Genomic DNA, 11,074 nt, shown 5'->3' with positions numbered 1-11,074 from the left:
ACTGGACCCAGATTCCACATGAGGCCAAAGGGGAAAAATAGAGCCTCTTAAGGGAAAGTCTGTAGAACATAAAATTAAAATGCCTTTGGAGTCCCGGACATATGGCAATACTTCAAGGTGTGGCCAAGAGAGGGGAAGGGGTGGGCAGACCCCTGGAATAATGGAGCTTGTGAGTACGTTAATACATAGGGGAAATGTTTCTAAATATCATCCAGTAACACAGCCCTCGCCTCCAACCACCGAGATAATAAATATCAGTGCCTGCATGTAACTGACTGCAGAGCCAAGATCCCGGAATTCTCAGCGTAACTGCCAAGGACGCCGAGTGTGCATCCAAGCGCTTCAGTAAATCCATCTAGAATAGTCTGTCCTCTGATGTCCCAGCCAAAGAGAAAACCTGTTCCCAGACCCCGCAGAGGTTTTAGAAACTGCGTAACAATTCACCAAGGAGACATCGAGTGTATTTGCCTGCACGTGAAATAATTGTGACAGAAAGGAACCAATTACGGGCCCATCTGCAGTTCATTAATATGATCTGTTGAAAAGGAGGCCAAATTCACCAAGTCAGCCCGAAAGTCTAAAAATAGGACGAATGTGAGCTTGGCCCAGGGCATGTGAAGCAGTAAAAGATCCTTCCATCTGCTGGAGCAAGGGTCCCTGGATGCGTCCTCACACTTCACTCCTTATCCTCAGTGGTGGCTGAAAAAATGGAAGCATTTCTTTCCTTTCTGGAAAAAGAGAAGAACATTCCATGAGGATCACTGTGGCCAAAAATGCCATTGTGTCCTGGTGCAGAATAAACAGATGTGGTTGCCTGATATCACAAATCCTACATGTCCCAGAGGTCTCTCAAGGGGCCTCCTCTCAAATGCTTCAAAGGGCCACATCTCGCTTGAAGAGACGCAGAAGGTACCAGGGCAGGAATTGCCAAAGTGCGGTGTAGACCGTGATGTTAGGCAGTACCTAGACGAATAATTTTTTCAGAGTTGGATTTCTTGTGATGTTAGGGGAAAAAAGTGTAGCTTACACAACCAACCTGTAACTCCAAGACGTTCCTTAGGGTTAAGACAGAGCTAAAATAGATTGTAAATTTCTAAGGGCAATTATTCAAATCTATAGAGACTAAATAAATTGGTAAAGGTGGTGTGCAAAGATGCAGAAAAGGAAAGCAGAAGGTGGCACACGGATGGCTAGAAACTGGAAAATACTATTCTAGGGCTGGAGCCAGGTGGTTCCCCCGGCTTGGGCCAGTTGTATGGTGCACACACACACACACAAAATATATGTAAATGTGTGTGTGTGTGTGTGTGTATAACTGACTCATTTGCCTGTACACTTGAAACTAACATTGTAAATCAACTACACATCAATAAATTTTTTTAAAGCATTTTCATTATTTGAATGCAGACTCACCAAGATCTCTGAAGTCTCAGTGGCCTTCCTCCCCATCTGGGACCGCAGCAAAGTTGAAAGAACCACTTGGTTTTCTCACGACATTGAGAAGCCTTAATCCAAAGGGACTGAGCAACAGACGGAAACTCCTTTTCTGATCTACCATCTCTAGGCCCAAATCCCTGACGTTGAACCGAGTGTCCCCAGTGGCCTGGAGGGCATAACAAAGACAACTTGGCTCTGTTGAACCAGCCTGAAGCTACAGGTACAGGGAAGGGGTCCCTGTGGGTTTTCAACACAGAACAAACAAGAGCCCTGGAACCAGCCTGTCCACTTCCCAGGATGGTGAGGGCTGCCCAGTAGGAGGCAGGAGGATGTAGCCAGATGGAATTGTGATTTCAGCGAGAAGGAAAGAGGGGACTGCAATTTGATGGGGAGAGGACTGGGGAGTTTAGACAGCTCACACGGCGAAAAGAAGAGTCTGGCGCCTTTTCACGTACCACTAAAGCTCTTGTCTCTGGTTAAATAAACTGTGGCCACGATGGGAGACCACGTGGCTGTGAAAAGGAAAGCGTCAGAGCACAGCGCAGCCTGATTTTGCTTTTGTGGAAAAAGAAAGGATTTGTACACGCTGGGAAATAAACAGAGTATTCTTGAACAGATTTACCAAAACTGGTAACGACGGTTGCTGATCTAAGCTGGGCTGGTAGGGGAGGGGGCACCCAGCCTGGAGAGGAAGTTTTTAAGCTCCGCTGTATAGGTGTCGGTGGGTTGGCAAGTTTTGCAATGATCTATGTTGCTTTGATAACAAAAGCCTTTTGAATGATAGCAGACAATGGGGAAATATTTTAAAGCCTAGGTCAGGGCCCCGGGAATATTAGGCCGTGAACATATATCAGAGTGAGATGTTCATTTGCATCGACCGAATAATCACAACACACATTACGTGATGATCATCACGACATACACTTGCGTTTACACAATAATTATAATACAGAATGCTGATTGCTTCACATCGTCATGGAACCTTGGGCAGAAGCCCAGGCATGGACAAAGCCCTCCCAGTAGCCAGGGGGGACGAGACTGGATAACCCCCAATCCCACCCATGAGAGAGCCCCTCTCTCGCGGGCTGTCAGCACGGCCAAGGGTTATGTCTGGTGCTAGACTAGTCGCACCACATACACTAGCTCTGATCCTCACAGAACTCTCGGAGGTGGCTTCTACATGCCTGTTTTACAGATGAGGAAATTGAGGCTTGAGAAGTTGACCCCTTATTGTGATGGATTGACTAATGGTCCAGCAGCACTCCGCTCCCCTCCCACACGAGAGAATCCTCACTGGGGTCTCACTTCGCAGTCCTCCAACTCAAGGAAATGTGAACAGAAGCGACTTGTGTGGTTCACGTGGTAAGAGGTGTCCTCTCCCTCACCTCCTCCCTCCACGCAGAGGTCCCCAAGCCCCCAGGGGATGGCTGAGCAATGAGCCGGAAGGAGCCTGGCTCCCCGAGTCAGCACCTGAGGGGAGTCGCCCACTGCCCTGAACAAGATTAAATATCAGTGCTCAGACTCTGAAATTCGAGGGTTTATTTGTTACCTCTCCAAGTGTTACCCCACATCATGCAACAACTAAAAGGTAGCATCAGAATGTCATTAGATTACAAAGCATGAAGTGCAGGGCTGGGAGGCCAGGGCCATTAGTCTTCCAGCCCGTGCCCTTCCTTCCATGCTGAAATGCCCCCTAAACCACACCATAGATCTGCCAGGGCCAGGGCCAGCAAGCAGCCCAGAGGGGGGCCCTGGATGGAAGCCGAGCAGAAAAACAAGAGTTGTCAGTGCAGACAGCACTCCCAGCCCTGCAGCACCTCCTCAGATGAGCTGAGGGTGGAGGTGGCCTCCCAGACAGGCTGTCACAGCCACCAGCTGATCAGCAATGTCACCGAGAATCTCTATACCAGGGAAGGCTCTGATCTCAGCTTCACCTCAGTTCTCTTCCAGCACCCTAGCATGTGCTCTGCACAACCAAACATGAACCACACCCTGCTTCCAACCTGCCTACCTCTGGGGGAGCCTGCTGGGTGGCAGGCAGCCTCCCTCACTGACTCGTACCCCAGTTCTTGTCAAGTCACACTGCGGATGGGGAGGATGAGCCCCCCAAGAATCCAAAGAGGTGGCTTTCTAGCCCAAAGAGGGGCTGGAGGTGGGGCTTAGGATGGGAGCTGCAAAATACTCTGTATCCTAGAAGATGTTCTATCCCCTACAAAGTTCCCAGTGTTTTGTAGATTTGACCGTGTCGTGGTGATTGGTAGAACTGGATCTGACCAATGTGGTTTATATACAGAGTGGAATACTACTCGGTCATGAAAAAGAATGAACTATCACCACTTGCAACAACATGGCTGGACCTAGAGATGATCATACTAAGTGAAGTAAGTCAGACCAAGACAAATATACATGATACTACTTATATGTGGAATCTAAAAAAATGATACAAATGACCTTATTTACAAAACAAAAATAGACTCACAGACATAGAAAACAAACATGGTTACCAAAGGGGAAAGGGTGGAGGGAGAGATAAATTAGGAGTTTGGGAATTAACAGATACACACTACTATATACAGAATAGATAAACAACAAGATCGTACTGTATAGCACAGGGAACTACATTCAATATCTTGTAATAACCTATATTGAAAAAGAATACATACATATATATATATAAAACCAAATAACTGCTGTATACCAGAAACTAAGACAACATTGTAAATCAACTAAACTTCAATTAAGAAAAAAAAAGGATTCAATCTGACCAAAAATTTAAAAATTAGCCACTCCAATACATTGTGGTCCATCTTCTGTGAGCACAAGACACATGGAAATACTGATCTGCGTTCACTCATTTGCCAGGTGTGGGCCCGTGAGAGCAGAGACAGGGTCTGGGTTTGTATATCACGGCACCACTGGACCCCAGAAGGCTCCCTGGAACGTGGTGGGTACCCCACAAAGAGCTGTCCTCTAGCGAGGGGTCCTCTTAATGAGCTGCAGATAATCAGAAGCCCTTCATCTTTGGGGAATGTTGGATGTTGCTTCAATCATGAGTGTAGCCTTGGACTGATTTGTACAGAGATAGCCCTCCCAATGAAAAGGATGTATACTGGTAACCCTTCATGCAAGGGGAAGGAAGCAAGGCAAGAGGACTCGTTCCAATGGTCCCCTCCTCCACCAGTGACACTGGGGATACACGGAAAGGAAGCCTTCATCCCTGAGCTGATCATTAACCCCGGCTCTGCTGGACCACATGGCTTCCCGACACCGTGTCTGGGAGAAGAGCCTGCCAGCAACAGACTTGGCATCTGTGTGAGGCCCCAGAGCCTGAGTGACAGCCACATCACCTCCCACTGCATGACTCCTGTGACAACCACAGGGCTGGCCGGTGGTCAGAAAACAGAAGTGAGGCCCAAAGCCCAGCGACAAATGAGGAACTGCCCATCAAAACCGGTCATGGTCCACAGGGGAGCGAAAGCTCTGGGCTTACATGGTAGGCCTGGAGAGAGGCGCTTTTCTAGTATTTTCCAAGACCTAAGCCTTTTTTTTTTCTTCTTCTTCTTCTTCTCCTTCTCCTTCTCCTTCTCCTTCTCCTCCTCCTCCTCCTCCTTCTCCTTCTCCTTCTCCTTCTTCTTCTTTTTTTCTCAAAAGCCTACACGAGGAACTGTTACACAGAGGCCATGTTACAGCAATTGCTTCATGAAAGTTGCATCAGTTTTCAGAGACAATAGTAGCATTTAACTACACCAGAGACCCAGGAGATACAAACATTCTGAAAACGCAAACCAGTAAGTTCCCTTTTCAATTCTAGGTATTTCATTGATGCAACCATAAGAAGCTATGAAATTTCTTAAGAAAAAAAGGTCATCAGTAATATTATCTTAGGGTAAAACAACTAATTACAGTTTTTTTAAAGAAAAAGAATTTTTAAAAAATATTTACTTACTACTGTATTATTTAATTATTTTATTTTGTCAGGTAGGGGGAGGTAATTAGGTTTATCGCCTTTTAGGGGAGGGACTGGGGACTGAACCCAGGACCTTGCGCATGCTAAGCACGCACTCTACCACTGAGCCATACCCTCTCCTTGAGAGTGTTTTTTTCTATTCTGGCTTTTTAAAGAAACAGAATAGTTGGAAATATTTCTTGACTAAGTAGCATGTGTGCATTTATCAGTGGTATCATTTTCTGGCTTCTAACAACACTATTTTCTGTATGTTGACGTAGTAAATAATCTGACAACAGGAAGCTTCCTCCCATGTGGAGGAGACATTTGCTCCAGGCCCTCTTCTGGGCTGAGGGCAGAGCAGTGACCAGAGCAGCCCTCTAGGGGCTTATATTTTGGTGGAATGAGAAGTGGACTCCAAGAAAACGGCTCTTCTGTTTGTGGCAGTTAGACTCCCGGAGCTGACTCAGGCTCAGCCAACTGCACTCACCGTAAAGTCCACACGTCACTGCACGTCCAGGTGCCCCAGAAACACAGCGGGAAACCTGGCCCGGGCCTCCTCCTGACGCCGGGTCTCTCCCTGACCCCGGCGAGGGCCCAGCACACGGCAGAGCTCAGCTACAGCAAGGGCTCAAAGGCAGTCGGTGCGATGGTGCCCCTTCGGCGGGTGTCTGATCGGCCCTGGAAGAAAGACGTTCGGCGGCCCAGCGCAGAGCGCGCGTCCGGGAGGGGGTCCGCGGGGCCAGGGGGTCTGGCGGGCAGCTGGGCTGAGGACTTCCTGCTCACACGCATGATGCGCTGGGGAAGGTGACTCCTAAGGGCAGGGGCTATTTGTAGTTTCTCTTTTAGGCTCACGGCACCTAGCACAAAACCCTCTACGATGTGATGCTGGGTAAGTGATCCCTGAACAGAAGAAATAAACGGACCAGTGGGCCCAGAATTCCCTCACTGGCAAAGGCCGGGCCGCTGCACCACATTCTTTTTAAAAACATGTTAACAGAATTGTAACAACAACGAAAAACAATGAACATTATGTGGCTTTGCATTCAGAGTAAATAAGGTTTACGATCCAAAAAAAAAAAAAAAACACCCACAAACACCCTCACACGAGTGAAGAACAGGTACTAGTCACCCTGAAAGTCCCCTTCCCAAACTCACCACACAGCCCTCTCCTCACTCTGAGAGGGCAGGGTGATGGATGGACGAATAAGGGAATGGCTTTCCACTGGCCCACAGGGCTGTGTGCTCCCCGTCTGGATATCAGAACAGTCCCTCCCGGGAGCCTGGCAGGTCCCTGGAGAGGTGCGGGAACCCCCGAGAATCCTTGCAGCAAAGATACCCCTTTCCTGGGCTGCCCCTCCTCCAGGGTGAGACAGGAAGTAACCACCAGCTCCCCTCCTGCTGGCTCAGCCGTGAAACCTTTTACAGTAATCTGACTTCATTTCTCTGGTGCCTCTTTGGGTGAAGACTTTCTCATTTTCTGGTAAAACAGATCTTTAAGGGGCAGGAAATTCAACAGCCAAAGGAAGGAACAGCAGAGATGAATCTTCACATTATTCGAGGCTAGGAACATGCACGCCTCATGAAACCGACATACTTTCCTCCCTCTGTTTTCCCTCCAGAGCCCAGCAACCCTCCCCTAGTCCTCGGATTCCTAAGATTTTTTTAAAACAGCTCAAATTTTGGTACTAAATAAATCCAGCCATTTGTGCGCCCCAGTCATTTTTAGCAAAGAGTACATTAGCTGTTTTCTTTGCAGAACAAAACCACAGTCTCATGGAAATCAGGAGTACTTTCTGATGAGCACAACAGAGGTGCCATGAGCTTGGTCAGGGTGCCCAGCCTGCTTCCTGAGAGGTTTCTGACATCTAGAGCGATGTCAAAATACGTAATCAGCGAGAAAGCGTTTTCTGAGCACAGAACTTCAGAATGACAGGGACTATCATTTGTGGCAATATCATGAAGGGAATCTGAAAAACCTCCGGCCACAAAATACCTAGATATGCCTACAAAAATAACAAACATGGTTTTAAGAGCAAAGCTGAGATCAGTAAAGGAAATCCCTGAGACTGGAGCTGGCTGAACACCAGGCCAGGTGCTGACACTGGCTGTCTGGGCAGTGGGGGCTCTGGCAGGGAGAAAAGTCACCTTGAGTTTCATAACCACAGGCCTGAGTTTAAATTGCCTCACCTGTATGGTCTAGGAGCCCCAAGCCAATTAAGTAACACAAAAGAGTCCTAATTTCCAGGGGAGGGTACAGCTCAGTGGTAAAGCATGTGCTCAGTATGTCCTAGGTCCTGGGTTCAATCAGAAAATAAATAAAAGTAAATCTAATTACCTCCCCCTACAAAAAAAAAAATTTTTTTTAAGAGTCTCAGTCTCATAATATCAAAGGGGCACTTGCTGAAGCAAATGAAAAACTTCCCTATACAGATTCTCAACTTCTGCCACACAAGGTTCCCACAGTGAACATTCTCTGAAAGAGAAGCTCACAATTAAAAACTACAAGATGCATTAGGAGATGTAAGCAAGAGTCGACGAAGAACCAGAGGCAACAGGTAGAACAAGCAGCGTGGGTTCCCACCCGCAGGAGCTCTGAGAACATCAGAGAAGGAAACGATCAGAAAGAGGCTATAAATTAGGGCCAAAATGATTAAAATGTAAAAGTGGAGGTCAAAATTGTAAGACGTAATCAGAATCTTTTAAAAAATAAAAACAGACATATTTGAAAAGGACCAAAGAGAACGTCCAGAAATGAAATGTGGTCATCAAAGAATAAACACTTTATGGGCTTAAAGATGAGATGAGACAGCTGCAGAGAGGACTGGTGATCCAGGAAGTGGTTCAGAAGGAGACGACCTGGAGTGCGTCACAGAAAGACAAAGTGGTTTTCAAAATGGGGGAGGGGGGAGGAGTTAAAGACATGGAAAGTTCTAGCATGCATCACACTGAACCTCCAGAAAGAAGAAAACAGGGCAAGAGACGATATTCTTAAGGTCAGTGGCTGCAAATTTTCTAAAACAGAGAGAAAATTCAATTCAGGAAGCAAAATTAGGTCAAAGCAAGATACCCAAAACTAGATACATTGTAAGGAAACACCCCCGCAAGGCAAAATAAATCAGGGAGGAAAATCCTTCCGAAGAAGCAACAGTTAGCTTGACAGCAGACTTTCTGACAGCAACAATAGAAATCCGAAGTCAGTGGAAGATTTTCAAGGCTCTGAGAGTGACAGAATTATCTTATTTAGCCTTAGTTTGCTTCCTTGCTATTTTTAATTTGCAAACTGCCAAGATCATGCCCAAGTAGTTATTTATGTAGGAATAACAGATTTCATGGAGGTGAGCTCTTGGTCCAATGCTCTGCTGTCACCAACTTGAAACTCTGAGTAACTACTGAGCAAGGATCCCTGCAGTTCTGTTTTTCATTGAGCCCTACAAATTACGCGGTTGCCTGTGGATGCAGGCCCTGAGCACCTAGCACCATTCAGAAGCAAGTAAGCAGCATTCTATACAATCTGTGATCAAGTTCATTTAAACAAAGCAAACATGCAGAGAAACGTAGGTCTTGTAGCTTTAAAGACAGAAAGAAGAATTTATGCAAATGTATTTGACAGGGTTTATCGATTACAAGTGCTCAAGTCTCTTGCTCGTGGGGAGGGGAGAGGGAACCAGGCTCCATCAGGGGCAGTACCAGGAAGGCGTGAAAAAGTCACCAAAAAGTGAACATCTGTTAAGCCAGGTAATTTGCACAAGGCACCAAGGAGCTGAACAAAAAAAGGAGACGTGGATAAAGTTAGAGCTGCTGTCAGTGGAAAGGAAGTTATCTTTCTCAAACACAGTGATAGAAACACTCATCAGCTTCACTGGTGAAGTCTTGGTACAAATCAGACACTAGAAACATAATGACACCAATGAAAAAGCTCTAGAGGAAGTCACTCCCCTAGTCCTTCAAACTAGACAAGGACCTTGTAACAGGTGGTGATGAGGAAAAGCTGCTGTAAAAGGTATCATGATGTCAGACTTGCCACATGACCCAGCAATCCCACTCCTGGGCACATATGCAGAAAAGACAGAAACTAATTTGAAAAGACACATGCACCCTAATGTTCACAGCAGCACTATTTACAACAGCCAAGTCATGGAAGCAGCCTAAATGTCCATCAAAAGATGACTGGATAAAGAAGATGTGGTGTATATAAATATACAATGGAGTACTCTCAGCCATAAAAAAAAAATGAAATAATACCATTTGCAGCAACATGGATGGACCTAGAGATCATCATACTAAGTGAAGTAAGTCAGACAGAGAAAGACAAATACCATATGATGGCACTTATACATGTGTTGTCGAGGGGAAAGGGAGGGAGGGATAAATGGAGCGTTTGGCATTTGCAGATGCACACTACTATATATAAAATAGATAAACAACAAGGTCCTAACTGTACAGCACAGGGAACTATATTCAGTATCTTGTAGTAACCTATAATGAAAAAGTATGTGTGTGTGTGTGTGTGTGTGTGTGTGTGTAACTGAATCACTGTGCTGTACACCAGAAAGTAACACAACGGTGTACGTGGACCATACTTCAGTTTTTTAAAAAGGGTATCATGATGAATTTTACTGTTTAATTCTTTTGTTCTCAGAAAATTCTGGTAACATTAGAAGATGCCTTAAAAGGCAGGAAAAAGTAGCAGTACGACTATGAAACTATAAGATTTACTATTTTTTTCAAAGATGTAAGTTTATAAATGATAATGGGTTCTATCCATTAAAATAGCTTTCACTTTTACCCTGACTTTTGAAGCAGTGCAGAGCTAATTGGTCTATTTGTACTATATTTGCAGCCATCTTGGTCCATTAGATGAAAAAAAGTCTCAAACATCTATGTGAAAGTACCATTTTTAGGACTAAAAATTTGGAGTTGCAGAATAGACAGCCCTGTAATATCGGAATTAAAATGGAAACTTCATCTGCAGATTCTGAGGTTATGCGGGGTAGGACGGAACTAGATGGTGAGCCAAAGCGAAGTGGAAAATGACAGAAAGAGAGAGGCAGAGGAAGACAGAGACAGAGGAAGAGAGACAGAGGCAGAACGAAAAAGATGGTTTCCAGTCTACACTGGGTCACGGGCCCGAATTTGTAGTCTATTGGAAGACAGCTCTTTAGGAATCACCTTCGATCGATCGCTGTAGTTGAGGTGAAAAGTAAGGATTTCCTAGGAAGTGAAGTTAACGCGCGTTTGTAAAGAAACCCGCTGAATACAAGTAATGGTTTCCTTTAGTGAGTCATTCTCGTATTAGGAGAATGTGGAGTCTCCTTTGGAAGTCTCCTTTCAAAATAATTTAACTCTGCGGGAGGGCGAGACACTATTCCCAAGCTAGGATTTATATTCTGTGTGGCTCAGTGTGAGGGGTGGAAATTGGGGGCAGGAAGGATGAGTTCAAATCTTGCTGCACACGAACGTCTCCCTCCCTCCACTCCCCCCTCCCTCCCTTCCCCAGAGAACTCCCTGCAGGTGGCTGTCTTGGCCAGTTCCTTCCCCTCCCAGGACAAGCCATGGTGGGAGGTGGACAAGACGCTAGTGCATGGAAGCCTCAAACAGGTGACGTCAAGGATCGGAATTTGCCCAAAGACACAAAGGAAGTTCTTCTCACTCTGGCCCAGTTCTTAGATGCTTCCTCCTTCGAAGTTT

The 11,074-nt window shown here is 45.9% G+C and overlaps 1 long non-coding RNA gene across 2 annotated transcripts; it reads right to left on the bottom strand.

The window, feature by feature from the left end:
• Nucleotides 1-548: 548 nt before the first annotated feature.
• LOC135321860 (uncharacterized) lies at nucleotides 549-6,739 on the bottom strand. 2 transcript variants are annotated; one of them, XR_010382039.1, is made up of 4 exons: nucleotides 6,542-6,739; nucleotides 5,874-6,197; nucleotides 1,414-1,603; nucleotides 549-728 (listed from the first exon to the last, which is right to left on the bottom strand). It is a non-coding gene; the product is annotated as an uncharacterized LOC135321860 (long non-coding RNA). The 2 variants fall into 2 exon arrangements; XR_010382038.1 differs by lacking the exon at nucleotides 6,542-6,739 and having other exon boundaries at nucleotides 5,874-6,420.
• Between the last annotated feature and the right edge of the window lie 4,335 nt (nucleotides 6,740-11,074).

The sequence above is a fragment of the Camelus dromedarius genome, chromosome 8 (assembly GCF_036321535.1).
Source record: "Camelus dromedarius isolate mCamDro1 chromosome 8, mCamDro1.pat, whole genome shotgun sequence".
Taxonomy (NCBI): Eukaryota; Metazoa; Chordata; class Mammalia; order Artiodactyla; family Camelidae; genus Camelus; species Camelus dromedarius.
Note: the sequence above shows the minus strand (reverse complement) of the source record. Positions and strands in the feature narration are given on the sequence as shown.